The sequence below is a fragment of the Temnothorax americanus genome, unplaced genomic scaffold (genome assembly GCF_048541705.1).
Source record: "Temnothorax americanus isolate GAGA-0224 unplaced genomic scaffold, ASM4854170v1 Scaffold12, whole genome shotgun sequence".
Classification (NCBI taxonomy): domain Eukaryota; kingdom Metazoa; phylum Arthropoda; class Insecta; order Hymenoptera; family Formicidae; genus Temnothorax; species Temnothorax americanus.
The window spans coordinates 2847091-2867103 of NW_027509253.1; the positions used below are offsets into that span (position 1 = coordinate 2847091).

At 45.1% G+C, this 20013-nt stretch overlaps 1 protein-coding gene across 5 annotated transcripts in view; it reads right to left on the bottom strand.

Moving 5' to 3' along the window:
• The window catches only part of LOC143893367 (uncharacterized), a 167572-nt gene that overhangs the window by 33088 nt on the left and 114471 nt on the right, over window positions 1-20013 (bottom strand). Inside the window, exon 1 of one of the 5 annotated variants that reach the window (XM_077398644.1) lies at window positions 2505-2945. The exons of the other annotated variants lie outside the window; for them this stretch is intronic. The gene's annotated coding sequence lies outside the window, so the exon portion shown is untranslated. Of the gene's footprint in view, window positions 1-2504; window positions 2946-20013 lie in introns of those variants that run through there. 5 annotated transcript variants of the gene reach the window in all.

The following is a 20013-nucleotide window of genomic DNA, read 5'->3' on the forward strand; positions in this document are numbered from 1 at the left end:
GGATTAATCACTGCATATTATTTAACATAATTCATCTTAATCCTTCTGATTTTCAATGGACACACTATCTAAAGAGAATTACCGGAGAGAATTAACATCATCGAGAAGGAGACTAAGTTCCCCTGAACGATCGGTAAGCGTTAAACAAGACGTACGGCGTTAGAAATTGAATAACACGGATTTAAATGGTTATCACGGTTCATCTCTCTTACTGCTTTACTATCTGCTAACTAATTCGACGAACGATACATCGGTTGTGTCATCGGACACGGGCGCGCGAGTAATTAAATTCACTTGAGTTACGTTACGAGTAACGTTAGTGGCAGAGTTCGACCGACATTAGCAAGCGCCTAACGTTCTAATAAATATCCCGTAACGATCTAATCAACGGCGAGGGATGAAATAAAATGTTGGCGAATCAATTTTATTCGGGAAAATATGTATTCAGAAAATAATATAACGAGAATAACATTTAATCGTATAAAATTATACCTTTAATCCAACGTATCGAAATTCAAGATTCTTTAACCTACGATTCGAGTAACTCAATGAAGAAAATATTTTCAACGTAATGGCGTTACGTTCCTTGCTTTCCCTGATACTCCCGCTTTCGCAAATGACTGACAATCCCGAATACGACGACTGGCACGATCATATCGCGGCTATTAATTTACCGAATGGAGAACAGAGTCATGGAGACTCTATTGAATCTTGTCCATTATCCGAACAAGACCGTTAATATGCCCCGGCGCAGATCGAAAGATCGGGGGGGGGGGGGGCGCGCTTGTTGAAGGGCCCAGAGCATATCGCGGTGAGGGAAGGTACGAGTGACCAAATCGACCGCAATCGGCGGTGCGATCTCGCGACGGAGAAACGCGCACCGGATCATCGTGAGCCGTCGCGAACGAGCCCCAGCCTGCCGGACGTGTTTGCGAAACGAGGTAGATCGAATCCGCGATTCAATTAATATCCGACGTCGCGGCCCGGCGCTTGATTTAATTATCAGATTCGACCGGTGCCGATAGGAATCGCTTCATTAAATGCGCGCCATGTTCTCAGTCAGAAGCGCGACGCCCGGGTAAGAGAGAAAAAGAGAGGAAAAGGAGGAGAGGAAAAAAGAGAAACGTCGCTAAAAACGTCGCGCTTCGACGTGAACACCGTGTAATTATCGCGGTCCATTAGTCCATCATTGGCTCGCGGAGACGCAAATCCGGGGTCCGAGCGCTCGCGCTGCGGGTCCACTAACGCTCCGGTCCGATTTTATCTGGCCTCTGCGTGTTGACCGTCAAGGTGGAAAGAGTTTACGCTTCGTGCCTCTTTAACGAGTCTCAAACGCGGACACACGGGCTAAGCTTTAATACGCGCTTTTTATTGCTGGCACCTTTTTGGCGCAGCGGCCAACGGAGCCGACGCCCGTAAAAATGTTCGCCGACTTTAAACGCGGCCACGTCTCGGCGTTAGGTTTCCTCGCTTTTTTTTTTTATTACGTGCCGCTGCGATAATAATTTATCACGACCGAATGCAATTTTCCCCAGCGGGCGACTCTACCTCCGGATTCTAGGAACGTTAGCGAGAGACCCGCTGTCACTGTTCGGATACAATTAGCACACCTGGCGTGTCCGACATATCCGACGGCACGTTGCCACCGCTGTCATCTTCACAAAGACCAAAGCCGTCACGATCTTGGCAAGTCTATAAATTCTCAATGGGCTAGAGGCGTTCGCAAGGCGAGAGGCGCGATGCCACGCTCGATTTGCACTTCGCGATCTGCCAGGCGCCGTTCTTTTTTTCATTCATAACGAGAGATTGACGGTAGTCAATAGAAAAGTTTTGCAATACCCTCTTTCAGATACGGTAAACATATCTGAATTATTCAGATACGTTCACGGTATAAATTCACATCAGGGATTTCGTTACCGATTACGGTAATCATGACGTCGACGCTAATCGTGAACCTTGTTTTTTCAAAAATAATATCGGACGTTATCTGAATAGCCCGAATAGCGTTACGGTGAACAATATGCATGCGTAGTTTCGCCTTTCGACCGATAACATGCCATGGATTTAGACGGTAAATGTATCTATATATATATAATTGAGATACGTTTACCGTATCTGAAAGACGGTATTGCAAAAACTCCCAAAGTGATATTCTTCGCCATTAGCAACTCGGTTGGTACGTTAATTATTTACGAGCATCCTTTGCTGCAATGACAGCGACACATGGCTCTCTATACCTCTCTATTACCAAGAATATGTTTACAAAATTAATATCGATCCGCGGTTAAATGACGGTTAAATGACGTTTTTAATAATCGAATATATCGACTGTCGCTAGCACAATCCGGAATGCCGCGGCAGATTTCAATGCCGCTATCGACGATCGTCGATCTTCATCAAGTCCCACTTGAGGGGGACATTTAACGCGTTAACGTACGAGCGCGACGCATTCACAGAGGCCGACGACGATCGATCGGTCGCGTAGAGTGGAGCAGAATGCACACCATTCATTTTCATCCGTGAAGGCCAGTCGGAGCGTCGGTCGTCCTAACGAGAGAGCCTCGTCGCAGCCTCCGCTGCACCGCACCCGTGACAACGTCGCCGCGAACACGCTGACACACAGCACCGATTGCACATCTCACCACGACGCGACGGCGCACTGTACGGCGACACAGCTGATTCACACTACTGCCCGTTCTCATCTCGGCATGATGCCGAGGAGCAAACGTGACAATGTATTGCACTTTTCACGATCGAGATTTGCGATCTTCTATCACCGAAAGTGTGTTCACCTACGTCAGGGTGTGACAAAAATATTCCAATGTGCTCCAACGATCCCTCGGTTCGTCGCGGCGGCTCGCGGTGGCTCGCGACGGCGCGTAAACACACAACACTGGGGGATTGGCACGTGGCCGCGGGAACGTCAGATGGTGGAGACAACGCGGGGGCGCGCGCGAGTAGTCTCAGGGTGTGATATGTAACGCAGCCGAAGAACAGGGGGACGGAAAGGGAGGAGAGAGTTGTAGTACAGGGAGAGAGTGCGAAGGGAAGAAAGACAGAAATGGAGAGAGAAAGAGAGAAAGAATCGGAGAGAGAGAGGGAGGGAGAAAGCACCACACGCGCTTCTTGGGAGAGAGAATGCGATCTGTCGGTCCGGTCTCTCGGTTCGTCTCTGACTGGTGTCGTGTGCTGCGCGCTGCGTGCCGTTGCGGCCTGAGGGCCACGTGACACGGTCCCCTGCAGGAGGTAGGACCGCACACTCCGCAAGTAAGAGTGGCCGACCGGCCATGTGTGTTGTGTAGCGCGCGCGGGACTCGCGAGCGCGTGTGGGCCGCATCGCACGGGTGTTGGGAGAAAAACAGAAAGAGAGAGAGAGAGAGAGAAAGGGGAGAAGGGAGCGAGCGAACGAGAAAGGAGGCAAGGAAAGGAGAGAACCAACGAAGACAATGAGAAGAAAATTAGACGGAGTGAGAGAAAAAGCGCAAAAAGAGGGCGAGGGGGCAAGCGAATGAGAGTGGGTGAGCGAGCGGGAGAGAGCAAGAGAGAGAGAGAGAAAGAGAGAGAGAGAGAGAAAGAGAGAAACTGTAAATGCAGTCGGCCTGCCGTCGTATCTCGTATCCCGCGCAAAGGGAGCGTAGCGGCGCATAGGCGGGCCAAGGGGAACCGCCGTTGATCGTGGGTCAGAGTGGTGGAGATGTTTGCGAGAGAGGGAACAGAAGAGTACCGCGAGGAAGGGGGTAGAAGCGCCGAGTGGGAGGACTGGGGTCCGCGGGCCCCGCTACGGGCACCGAATAGAAGTGGGGTCACCTCCCTCGATCTCTCTCTCCTTCTCAATCTCTCTCGCGAACGTTACTCGTTCGCGAGGCGCAGGAAAATGAGGGGCACAAGGGGGGCCCGAGATGAGGAGGTAGGGGCGGCCTACGACCCCGGCCAGGCGCGTGCCCCGAGTCAATTCGCATGGTCTACCACGCACGATTGATAACGAGCCGTGACTGCACCGCGGTGCTTTACAATCACCGATTTTTATTCAGGCTATTTGTACGGCAGATAGGCGGATCAATTGTGCAGGTTGTTCTTAGCACTTTGAACGCGGAGAAAGTATCGGCAATCGAGGCGTAGAAATCGATAACGATGCTATTATTAGCCGACATCGACTGCTAGCTTCGTAATCATTGGAGAAAATACGTAATAAATGTGTATTGTTTGTCATTCGTTATGATAGATTCTTTATAAAAATATCTCTAGTTGGCGTCTCGAAATGTCTTTATGTATTTAAAGTTCCACATATTACATTCAAATAATCTTATTTCATATTTCTGCAATATTCAACATTAACTACAACATAATCAAAAGATCTTTAATTAATTAGTTGAATATTAATTGTATACAAAACAGGGGTAGATATACGTAACAAATAAATAATTTCTTCAAAAATAGAAGATTTTGATCTTTGCTTTTCCCAGGGAAATATTTTTCGATTGCCGATTCGCGAAAAAGCCAAGGGAAACGCACGACAGCGACGACGCGTGGGCGTTAACGGTGTTAAAAGCGAGAGAGTAACGGTATACGAGATAGGTACAACTGCTAGATAAGATACGCTAGATATTAGTGCGACGAGAGAGATGTGTCGCAGCGATTAATGTCGCGCGGAGAACGCGCGCCGCGCGCGTATACACCACGAAACCGGACTCCAGCCGGCTGTAAACCGCGATTGACGACGCCGCGCGCGATCCGCTCCGAAATCATTCTTTTATAGTTTCGCGTGACGCAACTGACCGGGGACGCGGAACTAATGGTCCCGTGGAAGTTTTCGTGGAAGAGGCGAGTTTTAAAGGGAACCGGTCAGGCACGCGCCCTTATAGCCATTCGCACGCGAGATGACTTCGAGAGATGATCGCTGTACAGGATTGCTGCATTATTAACACTCTTCAGAATACATATTTACATTCCTCGTAGGAAATAAAACTCGAGACATTCCTAGCAGATATGTTTTCGACAATATGTTTTGTGTTAAAAACATTACTTTATAAATTTATTTAAAAAAGTTATAAGAGTTTAAGTTTTCATGCCTCTTTATTATAAGAATAAATAAGTGATAAAAATTTGTATTTGCTTAAATTAAAAAAAAATAAGTCAACCAAAAAACACTTTTAGACGTATTTTTTCCTTTTTCTTCCTCTTTTTCATCTCAATGAAAAAAAATTTAAGCCTCTTATCCACTCATACCAACAACATTTTTGTCAAGGACTTTCTTTTAATTAGGCTTTGCTTGTACAACGCAAGTCCGAAGACGTGTCTTTATCTTTCATCATAATCTCCGTCTTCGACTTCGTTTGATTGGCGCGGAATAACGGAATTAAAAACCGGTGGAATTTTAAGTCGTTCGCGGCGTTATGGACTTTCCCGCGACGACACGGCAAAGAGCGAATAGGAAGACGCGCTGTCGAGACGAGAGCCAGGTTTTACTGTCAGAAGGATTTTACGAGAGTCGCCGCGCGCCGACGAGTGATGACGAAACGAGTCTAACTGCACCGCGCGATGCCGCGTATTTATAGAAACGTAGACGGAGATTGTACGCTAATGGTCGTATAAATAGTACCTCTTACTAGAGTTTTTAACCGGAAGCAAAAGCCTCAGGTGCTTTAAAAGCGGCTCGTAAACGAAGGCCCGTAAATATGAGTGTCGTCGAGCGTTCGTGGCAGCTCATCGCGCGAGCACGACGTCGGACACAACGTAATTATTCATTGGCGGACACGAAAAAGGTACACGATAAGCAAGGAGTATACGGCACGTGACACGATTGCCTGATCGTCACTCTGACGAACGAGTGTCCCTCGAGGAAGTTGAAATTTCCGTGGAAGCCGGATGGAATCTTAAACGGACAGCTGTTTGAGCGAAAGCGCGAAAAGTTAGCCTCAACTGACCTCGAGAATATTCGGAGAAAGCTCTGCTATACAGGAGTCTGCTGCAAAATCATCTGATATTTTAACACGTTATCTGTAAGTTTTGTTTTTGCTGTGTATGTCGCGGTAGAACTTAAAGGGATTATTGTAAACATTTAATAATAACCTATAATATTATATTAAATAAGACTGTATTCTAAATGTGCTAAATAGCCCACTTTTTATTGTACATTATTATCTAAAATATTTATATCATTTAAAATTTTATATTAGATGTTTATTTTTTTTACAACTACGCACGTAACCAAAAGGATTATGCAATAATTTGCATAATATTATTGCATAATCCTTTTGATTACATGTAGTTTTTAAATTAAATTTTCTTTATACAAAGTAAGAACGATGTAAGAAAGAAATTTTAGAATTTTCATAAACGTGCACAAGCGATTAAATAGAATTTATTAAATAAAATCAAGTACACAGGGACATATGATTTGATTCATCATAATTCATCATCACCTGTCTCTTCTACGATCAAAGATTCCATGAGAATCGTATTTAATTGAGTGCCGAATGAATTACGCGACACAACGTGTGGCGGAAAACCGTTAAGGGTTAATATAATAACCCTTCCATTGTGCGAGGAGCGTTTTAAGTGGCGACTCTTGTTTTGTGCGCGCGTCAGTAGCGAACGCTTGGCGAAAAGTCAATGAAAAAGTCGCGTATTTATCCGGTTTCCACGTGTTAGCGATGCAAACGGTTTGCCGACGAAAAGATTAAACGTGTCGTGGCGCGAGTGATGAGGGCTGGTACTTAAATGATGGATACGTCTCGCTTCTGTATTCATTATCAGTATCCCGCTGCGGCCAGTAATACAGTCGCCACTGCAACCGGAGAAAGAATCAATCATAAAGATAATAAAGAAAAATGTTAGAACAAATAAATCTGATTCGATGCTGAAATAATTGTACAATATCTTAGATACATGACGATGAAAGGAAAAAGTGTACTAAAATTAAGTCATATTATAAAAACTAAATTGTAAATATTTAAATATTTTTTTTCTGTTACGTTAGCTTCCTTTTCTTCGCGTTGGGTCTCTAATTTTTCTGCACTCATGTGTCATATAACGTGTGTATTTCTTTTTGGATTTCAGTATTAAATATTATTCTTTTTAGAATTACATATTTTTTTAATATTGGATAATATTATATATATAAATTCTAAATAGAAAATTATATAGTAAATAAATTTAATATAATTTGTTCATAATTTGTCCGATAATTAATTTTTTTTAATTTCAAAACCATTATTTTTATTCTACCTAAATAACTAATTCTACACTCCCATATTTCACTAAAGTAAAATATCCGCATAAAATAGATAGCAGACAGCTCGTTAGAGAGAATGCTTGATTATGTGTAAACAACTTTACGGACTTCAATTTGGCTGTCTAAAGAGAAAACATTCGAGTTGCGATGCAACCGGAAACGATCGTCCAAGCGATCGAGACATGATAATACTGAATTGAAGCAAGACTCCGAATACGCGGATATACATTGTCAAAATACACGTCGTGCTCTTCCGTCCCTCCCCGTCCCTCCCCGTCTACGATCGGTCCCAATTTCGCCCACCAATGTGTGTTTTGTAAGTCGAAAAGTTGGTTTCGGAATCGCTCGGTTGTTCCCGAACAGAGCTGCCCACGCAGCGAATCGGGGTCTGATGGTTGCCGAAATAACGTCTCTCTGAGGTTGGCCCACGTCCCACGTTTGGTCCCATTGGCCTCGCGGCCAGAGGGCCACGCGTGACCAGCGACACTCTGTGGGGGACGATTTCCCTTCCTCGAATCCCCCCGCCATCGAACGGGGCCCTATATGTGGCACCTCCGGCATTTCCGAAATTATTGCGGCATATTGAATATTCATAAAGATGTTTACGTCGCCTACTAATTTCGACGAATGACGGTGATATCTTATTTGTACCTTTCGCAATAAAACGCTAGATTTTTATGTTTATCGAATCTCCGCGAACGAGGGGCTATATATGGATATCGTCCTGCGTATCTCTGCCGAGAACATCGCGACACGATTGAATATTCGATCGCCCCGTTGCCCAATATAGATTATCTCCTTCCGCTGTGTATCGACGTAAAGCAGCCGATTTTTCTTTTATTAAAAAATCATCGCGAGTACACATAATATATGCACATCCTCTCCCTGATCGTTCGTGTCGGGCCGATCTCCGTCTGCGAGTCAGAAAAAGCCGCGTCGACCGATCGCGTCCGACGCGCCGCATCTGGCTCCGCCGCGCTGGATTAAGGAAATAGGACTTGTGTGGTGAGTCGAGTTGACAAATCGGCCGGATTGACCGTATCGTATCTTTCTATCGGCGGATCTCACGGAGCTTGCGGGCCCTATCGACGTGTACACACCGCGCCGTGACTAATGTCTAATGATGCGTGTCGCATGTTCCGTCCACCTTCTCGTTTTGTCGTCCGCGCTATAATCCGGCGTCTGGCTTCGATTCTTAAGTGCCACTCGCTGAAATCTCGATGTCACCTCGAGAGACACTCGTCGAAAGACTTACGCTCGCGAATTTCAGACGGAATAACATTTACGCTTACCGCGCCGCGCCGTGGCTTGATCGACGAAAGCCCACGCGTTCCCCTAAACCGCTTCCTGCTTCATTATCACGCGGGCAACGTCGTTGCGCCGGTGTTATATAAATATAGTTATGTTCCCCCCGGTGTGATTTCTCACGTGGGAGTTCGGTAGACAACAACAACTGATCATTCGTTTGCATCAACGGCGATTGTTAAACCCGGAACGCCACAGGCTGATTTCGAACTATCGCGAATATCCGGTGTCGCAAATTATTAAAATAATCTTTTTCGTGTATTTCTGATACACTTTGTGACTCGGAGTTTGGTGTGTCTCACAGGTTTACCAAAATCACACGTGATGTCGAAAAAGCCATCCAAACGACGCGACGCTACGCTCGTAAATTGACAGGCATCGTTAAGTGCGAGATAAATTCCGCGATGAAGCATTAAGTTAACATATTTCGAAAATAAGACGCGAAGTTTAACGGTCGCGTCTTCTATATACTTAATTTACGAATACTAATTATGATAACGATGTGACAGAGCGTTAACATTAATGCTCGCAAGTTTCCATATCAGCCGTGCGGCGCTGTAATTAGTCATCCTTATCTCTTGCAATATTTCCTTTCCTTTTATACATTAAACTTCAATTTTCGACAGTCAAACAGCAGTTTCATGTCTGTTTATACATTGTAATAAAATTATCTCGCAAACAAGCAACGCGACTTTCTTGCAAATTATTTCAGACGCGAGCGAACTTTCTCTCTTACGTGCGTCGTTTCGGATATTGTTTAACAAACGGAGTGAATCGGTTAGAGTTGTGCAACGGAGAAGAAGATTGAATGAAACCTTTTCTCACGCGCCAAACGCGTATCCTCTACGGCACTTGACCGATATTCGGAGCCATATTTCTACGGGCACGATAAGAATCGATGGCCGTCGCACCACGTGGAAGCGCTGAAGAGGCTGGCAAACAGGAAGGCTGGTACATGGCCGGTTAATTGTGGGTGTAACGCGGCACGTCTCCGCCGCGCGCCGGACAGCCGCGACAATTTGGAGAGTCTCGTAATGTACGAGCTTGTAAAAGTTTCCCCTAATTAAAACGCGTGACTCGAGTCGGCGTCACGAGACGACGCGACGCGACGCGATGGCGAGAGATCGTTGAATGCGGCGCGACATTAGGAGGTACGGCCTCGCGCGATCGCGACGAGAAAATGATTTCATCCGCGGCTCCGCGGCGGAAATATGTTATGCGGAGAGAGCACTTAAAATACCGCCGTGATAAAAAACGTATTTACCGCCAATATATTTCGACATTCAATACGCAAGATAAGCGAGTGCGCGACCGCGCGGAGTAACAGCGGTGCAATAAAAGCTTGCCGTGTAACTGATGTCTCCAATAAACCGTATCGACGATCTTTTTATTGGGCAATTAAATTTTACCGGGTTGCGCGGGCATCGCGATATTATAACGCTTCCGTACTGCCTGCCGCGCGTTATCCACTCCGCTAAAAACACATTTCAGGGAGTTGTCACGGCGTAAAACCGTGCCGGTAACGTTGCGCGAACCAATTACACCCGCCTACGCGGGACACTTAGCGAGTCCTTGATAATTGGACGGAATAATCTTTGTCACAATGCGTTCGGCGCGCCAGTTAATAAATTTATCTGTCGGATTTATTGTCGCGTGTTGGACGATACGCTCGCGCACAAGATGGCTACAGCACTAATTTATTCGTACAAAATAATTATTTAACTCTTACTAGCCTGTGTAAGAGCATTCACGTCAGTTAAATAATCTAATTTATTATTGGCAAATAGAATGAGTGGCACAGAGAGATGTGCGCTGGTCTGGTGAGCCGGAGGATCCGACTTCAAATCCAACCGACCAAAAACTTGTCGGTTTTGGTTCGATCGCCACCTCTTGGAAGCAAGGATGGCAACCCACCGAGAGTATCTTGCCTAAATATTTAGAGAGAAAACCGATTCTCCAGAATGGAGGTTAAGCAACAATGAAATAAGCGCGCAGGCTTTTATAAGGACTCGAAAATAAAAAATATATTTAATATTTTTATAAAACTACCAAGAAGCGTTCGCATTGTGTCAAAAATATCAGTAGTGTTCCTATAGTTCCATTTAATTTGAACACTACTGATATTTTTGATACAATGCGAACTTTTCTTGACAATTTTATAAACGTGATATTTGGTAGTGAAGAATTATGTATTTCTTTAACCCTGTTTCTTGTAATAAATGTCATATTGTTATATGTAAAATTTAAATTTAGGTTATAATTTTAGATATTAATTTTTAACTCAAAAGCTAAAATTTCAATTCAAATAAATTTTTTATTATTCCATTAGCAGTGTGCATCTTCTTACTTTCAATGAAAAAATATTCGTTCAATTTCCCAAATTTCTGTCTATGTATCTCTCTATAAGATACTTATATTACAATGAAACATACTATTCCTAAAAATATTTTCAGCAAAGTTCGCCTTATTTCTCTCGCTTCTTCAATCCTATCTTCTCCAGCCTCCCTTTTGCGCAATTTTCTCTTTCCATTTCACCGAATCAGATTCCCCGGACTATATATATATATTTCGTGTTTCCATTTCAGCTTCTCTCCGAGAGCCACTGAAAGCCATTAGAATGGCGAGCGCGAAAATCAATGTATTGTGCGGAGTGCACTTCCTTTGCATCGAACCGTGCGATCTCTTCATTGCATCACTTCTGCTCGCAGAGTGGCGAAGGTGGAGGCCGGATGATCGAAGCGAAACGATAGTATTGCGGACCCTCGGGCAACCGCTCTTCTTCTTCTTCTTCTTCTCCTTCTCCCCCTCCTTCCTCTTCTTATCCTCTGTAGTACAGATTCCACCGCGCGCGTCCGCCGCATAACCGCGATAAATTACGAGGGTGGAAGGCCGAAAGGGGTAGCAGCAGAGAAGAGGTAGAGGAAGAGGCGAGAGGCGGGAAAAGAGAAACGGACGGCGGGCGCAGCTCGCTTTGCACACAATTTCCACGTGGTCGGGGGCCGGCTGGCGGCGGTATCTTTGCGCGAAAATAAAGTGTCGTTGCACGCGCGCTAGCACACGCGTACCGCGAGATGTTGCCGGGCGGAAGAGGGTGGCGGAGGTGGTAGCGAGGTCCTTATTAACATTTTCTCTGGGATTCGCGGCGAGATTAAATTGACGGCGAGGATTTGCGAGTCGTTTGTTACCGGCTAACCCCCCGTCGTCCACCCTTTCTAACTCGTTCTCTTGCACGCTACCTTTAAGATTCTCTCGTTCTTGCTCTCGCCACGTCGACTGCGAAAGCCAATTCTTTCCTGGTTCGCTCGATCTCGTCGAGACCATTCGCGATTTTCGGTGTAATGATCTCGATAATTTTTTATCGTTCTGAGAGGCAATCTAAATTTGCACGACTGATTTGAAAAACAATGTATTATACAAGAATTCTGGGTTTTCTAATTTTTCTTTAACTTATTTCATGAGTTACGTTTTCGTATTTTTGTCTATTTATTTTATTATTTCTATAAGAAAGGATGCATAGCGATGTTAAATGTTTACTCTCGTCGCCTTTAAGGAAAGTTTGGCGACACAGAGAAGAAGTTCGAAGATGCGGAAGATCGAGACGGTTTTTTCTCCGAGTTTATATAGTTCTTCTATTATGGAGCGGTCTCTCCGGGGCGCAGCTGTTAGCCCCGTTGATCGTCAGAAGTATACTATACACTCGCGGAAGAGCGGAGAGAAGCGCCGTTGCATTAATAAGACGGCGGTGTTCGCGCGCGCGTATCGGTCGCGTAGACGGACTTGGGATAGCTCTCGGAATAGATTCCTAACTCCGTACAGTAGGCCACATAATCCGCGGGAGTAGGGAGAGAAGCGGCGGGCAGGCAGGGAGGGAAGAGAGTGACGGAAGTTTATTTTCTCTTTGTGACTATTCGAAGACGCTACTCGTCCCAACCCAGAATTCGCGAACTCGCCTGACTCGCGACGAGCCAAATCGTAAAGCAGGGCGTAACCGCGTGGGCGACCGAGGGGAAAATAGCGGCGCTATTGTGGCGGATCTCCGGAAATGCGTTTAAAATTGTGCACCCTTACACGTGACGCAATTTTAGCGATCCCGATAACATTATTAAACGTCTCGCGCGATTTCAGATCTATATGCATACATATATATTTATTTATTATTAAAAAATTACATACATTTTACACAAAAAATTTTATATAAAAAAATACATAATATATATTCCGTAGAAAACAAATTTGTCCGTTTGAGGACTTCCGGTTTACATTCCGCTTAGTCGACGACGGCGGTACGAGAACTAATACGAGACCGTGAAGCACAAAATGTTACGGGCGTAACATCGGGGCTGTGCACCTTTTTATCGCGCGCGCGCTCTTGCGCTCTCTTCGGGACTTTTCGCGCGGCTCCTACGCTTCATTAAGTCCGAAAAGATCATTCTTTCAGCGCGGCCCGCCTGCCGCACGGTTTCACGGGGCCCCGATCGCCAACAGAAAAAGGCAGAATCGAAGTTTAAAGGGAATCGCGAAGAAAGGCGACTTGAGCTCCCTTTCTCTTGAACGCCGCGTCGTCGGTGCCTTTGACGCCTACTAATGAGAGGGCAGTGATTAAGGGAACTCTCGCGATGAAGCGCCGAGAGCGAAGAGGAATACGAGAATAAGCGGGACAAGGTATAAAGCAGCACACCGCGGACAGACAGACGGGCGGACAGCTGCGGTGCGACGCGGTCTTTTTCGTGAAGTAACGCGATCCCAAAGGAATCACCGCCTTGTCGATCGTTAATTCGACGGCGTGTCGAACGATCTTATTATCGACGCCTTCCATTATTCTTCCCACTTTCTTTCGCACGATCGAGAGACGGACGTTAAACGTTGATCCCACGCGCGATCTCAAGCGAGATCATGATTAAGATCAATAAGATCTGAATTTTTGTATGAAAAAACAAATTAGCTAAGTAATTAATAACAACAAAAATTAATGCAGAGACTAGACTAGAAGATGTAGATTATAAAATATTAAGCGGCCAGTTTTACAGTCGTGAGTCGACAAATATTTTGTTAAAAAAAATCGTTAATTTTGTCTTACGAACGTATCCTAATTTACTTTCTTTTCATTGTAAAGAAACACATGTGTATCTTCTTTCTTCCTGCGCCTCTAATTTTCGCTCCATTACATTTCCGCTTTTTCTACGCATCGGAGCAGGCAACCGGTGGATCTTCATCGACGGAGAAAATTCCATTGGTCACGTAATCGATACCGCGACGATGATTGAATAGAGTCCAGTCGGCATTCCGCGAGTTCCTATGATCGTTAGCGGAGGTATGCGAAATATGACATCTCATTAATTAATTGATCTTATTAAGAACATTATCGCGGCAGTTTGAGACGCATTTGAAATATTAGTATGTTTCAGATAAAAAATGTTTATGGGCGGGACGTGACAAGATTACTAGCCAATAAAGAGTTAAAACGACGTTAATGCAAGGGGCATTATGACAAGAAGATCGATCGATTTAATTGGATATGGATGGTAAAATACTCGATGATACATCTTTGTTTAGCGCCTATATATATATATATATGTAGGTCTGGAAGTATGTTCCGGGACTTTTATTTTTGATATCGGTATATTCCGGGACATTTGGCAGTTTCCAGGACTGTCCTGGAAAAAATTGATGTCCTACGGCATTTTTTGGGACAGTTTTTTGAATCTGATTACATATATATGCGTTATATTCCAGGACTGTACATTTCAAAAAACGTAAACAGTCCCGGAACATACCTCTGGACCTACATATATATATATATATATATATATATATATATATATTCTATATCCATAAATTTTCTTGAGAAAGAGAAAGTTGTATAAAAATTACGAAAATTACTTAAGAAGATTGTCAAAATTTGGCTGACAAATCTCGATATCTCCGTTCGTTTAATCTCAACTGAAGAACAAATGTTTTCGTTTCGCACAAAATTCGTTCTCTCTCGTCTCTATTTCCTCGGAATGATACCACGATTGTCCTCGTTTCAAAGCTATTGATACAATCCGGCCGGTTTCATAGATCGTGACGAGCGACCGAATTTCGCGTATCGGGCCGTCGACGAGTCACGTAGACCACATTTCGCTTAATTAGAAGCGCCAGCCGTCGGCGCGGCGTGACCTAATTAATGGGGAACACCTCGCGAACGGGCGCATTCTCAGACCGATCAGAATGTGCCTGGCACGCGATTTTTCTTCCCCGATGCCATCGGCGGGAAGAAAACGCGAGCATCGCGCGCGCGCGCGCGCGCGCGACGTTAACGAACGGGTTATTTACCGCGGCTACGAAACGCGGCATTAATTCTTCGCTATCGCGATAAGACCCACTCCATAGCTGGCAGCTGGCGTCGTAGCAATTGGCCAGCTGCCAATGGTTGCGACTGTTGCCGATACATTGTCCAAGGGGTCGAATGCGGCTATCTCACCGTTGCGAATCAGAGACGCTGTGAGGAGAACGCAACGACCACCGCGACGGTTGACTGAACAAGCTGTTGTTGTGGCGTGTCAGGTGGTATGAAATAGCAATTTTATTTCTGTACTGCCCTTTCTTAAAAATTGCATCGTAATATATACTTCAAAAATCGTCTTTTAATTTGCATAATTGCCCTTATTGCACGAATCTCGATGCAGTCTCAAAGAAAAATGCGAATTATAAGAAGAGAAGACAAGTTATATAATAACAGCATCTAAACAGATTTACGCATTTTCCGTCAGATATTCTTAAACGATGTCTCGACGTGCACAGAAGGCGCGGTCGCCGATAAACAATTTAAATTAATGTGATGTTAACGTGCCTACGTTTCATGTTGTTTTCAACGCTGTCGTATTTATAGATCCCTCACAATAGGCCGATTGTGTTGTCGCTGATGGAACCTATTATGAAAAATTTTACTGCTGTCGCATATCGCGCATTTATGCAACGTTTAAAAAAAAAAAACAGAGGGGATAATAAAAAGGAAATTGCTGTAAGAGAGCACCACCCACGCTGCGTCGTTTAATTACGCTTCCGAAAGTTACCTTCTAGGTGTCGAGCAGAGCGAGCGCGCGAGATTAATCGCGCGCGCGCGTACAGGAAGGTAATCGTGAAAATTCGTCCGAAACTGCGCGCTTTCACCACCGCGCGCGATTTATCGAGATGCTATCTTTGCCGTGAGCTTCTTTACACGTCGACCGTCATCTTGCGCGACACGCGATAAACTGGTAACGTCAATTACGATACGGTCACTTGTAGACTGCCAATGGTACCGGCGCGGCGTGATGGCGACCGCCACATCCTCGACGGGAAGCGTCGAAACCGCTTGTCTCGCGGTTTCTGGGACACGGGCCGTCTGGGATTGATGTCAATAAACTTTTACTTCAAAACCATAACGATTGAACAAATTTGTCGTAAATGAATAACGCTGCAAATCTGGTGATACTTATAGAAGATAGCATAAATATTAATTATCGTAGAAATACTATTTTATTAAGTAATAATCTTATAATATGTATATTCCATGGCAGAATATTTTTTAACGTATCTATTCCATTGACACACACAAGCTGCACGTGGATCTTGTGTGAGCAAATCTTATGACATAAAAAATCTAACTCTTCCAACTCCGAAAAGTTCGAGTTTTGGACTCACATTTATTAGTTTTTTATTCAGCTTGATGAATTATTTACTATATAAATTCTGCATATATACACTTTTTTTAACACCCTCTATAAAAAAAAGTCGCTATTATGATGATTAAAAGCTGAATTTTTTTTACGAAAGTAGCGCAAGGAGGAGCCTGTTAAGCCGAACGTGGAAAATATGAGCGAGAATCAGCTGAATGACAAAACGATCGAAGGACTTTCTGTGGGCTCCGGATAATTCCTCGACTTACTAGATGGGTCAAGGCCTTTCTCTTTCTCTCTCTCTCTCTCTCTCTTTCTTACAAACAACTGCCTACGATCGAAGAAAGAGCACTGCGTAACTCACGAGGCGCAGCGCGGTTATTTAGTCACGCTTCGTCTCAAGGAAACTGACCTATTAATCTTACGGAGAAGAGCAAATGCAACGAATTTATGCCTCATTCGGATTAAGATAAAAGTGTAGCCCAGATAATTTTTTACTAAATAAATTATGATATATGCGTTTCATGTACGTTATATTATTTGTCATAAATTCTGTCTGTATATATAAAACAAATATTCTTTATTAAAATGTCGACGTAAAGTCTTGATAATTAAACTTCACGAAAGATGCTGTGTGTATGTCCAATTAAATTTCAGCGATTCAACTTATTACTTCACGAAATCCTGACTCATCTCCTATCGTGTTATAAATTGATACCGAACAAATTTCAGTAGTCTGAAGATTTTTCTTGGATTTACCGACAAAGATCGCACATCAGCGTGGCCGATTCAAACGAAAAAGTCGCGCGGCGGTCAAAGCATCTGCTTAGATTTCATCTCGAGTCGTCGTTTGTTATCTGAGCGTTACCTACGTGTACGCATGTACACCCATCTGCCTATCTGCTTATCTGCCGGCCGTGGAAGAATCACCAGCACGCGTTTCTACAGCGGTTAGGATGCAAATGCAATGTAAAGTCGCGATAGCGCTCTAGTCCTGTGCGATTTTAACGTCGTTTCATGCAAAAGGCATGGTGTTGGAGTACGATCGAATAAAGCTTCATAAAAAAGAAAAGTGTCTTCTATCATTTTCCATTGTGTAGAACAGTAATATAACCTCTAGACGAAGTTCTCAGAAACTACATCAAGAATTATTAAAAATGATTGATTCGGAACGGACGTGGGATCCAAGGAACCGAATGGGAGAAGAGGCAAGAAGAGAATAGTATTGGTCGAGATTTTCTACGGGCAAGATTTACGTCCAACGCGATGTGAACGCGGCCTTATCGCGGCGCACATGCGCTACTGCACGAGCTCGTACGCCTACGCCTCGTGTGTATGCAGCACACTCCGGAATAAATGCGTGTTTATCGCGGCGGTGGCGGTGGCGGCATTGCTTTTGATGCCGGCAGCAGCTCGTGCTGCTTCTTCCTCTTCTCTTCCATCGTGCGGCTTTTCTCGTCTCTCTCTCTCTCTCTCTCTCTCTCTCTCTCTCTCTCTCTCTCTCTCTCTCTCTCTCTCTCTCTCTCTCTCTCTCTCTCTCTCTCTCTCTGTTCTTGGCACGAGAGAAGGCCCCCGCGCAGATGGGCCCGACCGATTTACATAAGGCCGAGAGAGCTCCGTGGCCGCGCACTCACATCGCGCCGGGGCCTCCCTCTTATTAAACGCGCTCGCGAGTGCACACGCACACGCGTATCCTTTATTAAGGGCGCAGCCGGCGCACGAGCGCGCATCGCGCGGACACAGAAGCGCCGCGCATACCTTGTTGCGCTAACAATACGACCGCCCACGCACGAGATATCTCGTTTTATTATTATCCCTGTTTGTCCGCTTTCTCTCTCTCCTTCTCCGTCCGGCTTCTTCCTCTGCCGTTACCTTTTCTCCTGCCATCCTCCTCCCGTTTCTTCGCCCTCGTCCTCGGCCCTCGCCGCCCTTTCGCCGTTTCGCCGCGTGCGACCGCTAGTTCACCGTGTGTCCACGACGCAGTGAGCTTTGCATGCGCGCGCTGAGAGAGATTCACCGGTATACTTTACTCCACCGATGCGCACGTGTTTATCTGTCCTCGATATAAGAGACAATGTTCCCTTTACTCGAGAAATGAACATATGTAACAACGACAATATCCAATGATCCCGAAATAAACCCGATAATAAATTAATATTCCTCAAGAAGAACAATTTAACTAGAAAATACGAGAGAAAATATCCATGGTTTTACTGATAGCGCTCTTAATCATCAAAGATATTTTGAATGCGATATTCGATGTTTTTAATTCTTCTCTGAAAACGTTCAGAAATTTCCACCAATCCCTTTAAATCCTCTTGGTCGCGATTTTATATTCGGGAAAGAGTTTTGAGTCGGTTCCTACAGCTATCACGCACGTATCAATGGAAGAAAAGATCGCGGAAGACGGATCACGGAGGAGGTGAAAGAGAGCAAGAAAAATATCGTCCGAATAACGCCGGTGTCTCACGTCCGAGTTTGAGAACGGCCAGAGTCGGCGGTCGCTGTCAGTGCGTGAAAGTTCGAAACAAAGATAAATTTGTACCAGATCTCTTCCCCATCCCGCATTGGTCCCACGTGCGGTTACCACATCGTATTCTCCCCCTCGCGTCCCGCAGCGTCCGCGAGGAATATACGTACTATGCAATACCAGGCAGCATATTTGGATAGACATAAAGGTGTCTACGGGGTGTCGGTCCAAGTGAAAACGCAACGAGCTTGGCCCGCTAGATTTATAGTTTTTTTTTCCTCGAGATGTGTCACAACTTGCCCGTTAACATGTTACGTTCTCTCCGACAAGTGCACGGAAAAAAAGGCTTGGTTAAATTTACCAAGTTTTTCTTGGTTACATATATATTGGTAACTACAACCATTGACTTGGTTGCCGTAACCATGTACACTGAGTTAGTTTGACAATTCAAATTTGGTAAGAACTATTGGTGCTTATAACCAACGCAATTGGTTGAGGTAACCAAGAAAATGTATTCTGATTGATCACCCAGAAATTAGTTCTTACAACCAATAACCGTAGCTAGTTTAACCAAGTTCTTGGTGAATTAAGACATGTGGCCATGGCCGCCATGGCTGCACTGCAGTCGAAGCCTGAACGTGCTGACGTGCGGACGTGATGTCGTTCGACCTGTCGTTGCGTTGTGTCAAAAGTCTTCGATTTTTCTCATCGGCGTCGTGTGCGGGTATCGGTCAGGCGACGCTTGCGAGCCCCGAGAGGCTCATCGACTTTTTCCGCGCGCTCGGTCACATTGGCGACTGATCGGCGACCCGGGGCGGCGCGGCACCGCGCGCGTCACGTCGCGACGCGGCGTGGCGCGGCTTCGCTCGACTTGGCTTAGGTCTGGCTACGCTCCGCTTCGGTCGACTTCATAAATATTGGACACGGATACGCGCCACGTACGCGTACGCCGCCGTCCCGACCGCGAAAGGATGGACGAGGCCGCGAGGGGAGAAGTAGGGGAACTCGCGGCTTGATAGCCGCGGATTGCACGGAGGTGAATTATGAGCGTGCGACGTTTCCCAGCGCGCCGTCATCGTCACCGTCATCATCATCGTCGTGGTCACCTTCCCGCGATCGCCGGTTACTTTGCCGCAATCGAAGACTTTTGACACGAGTGCACCGACCGCGCGAATCTTCGTCGTCGTCGTCATCGTCATCGACAACACAGAACCGCAATTAACTAGAAAATTATACATTTTTATGTGAAATATTTTTTGTAGCTCAGTTTATCCGATAAACTGAGCTACAAAAAATATCTAATATAAAAATGTATAATTTTCTAGTGCTTCGATCTATTAATATTACACCAATAAAGATAGTTA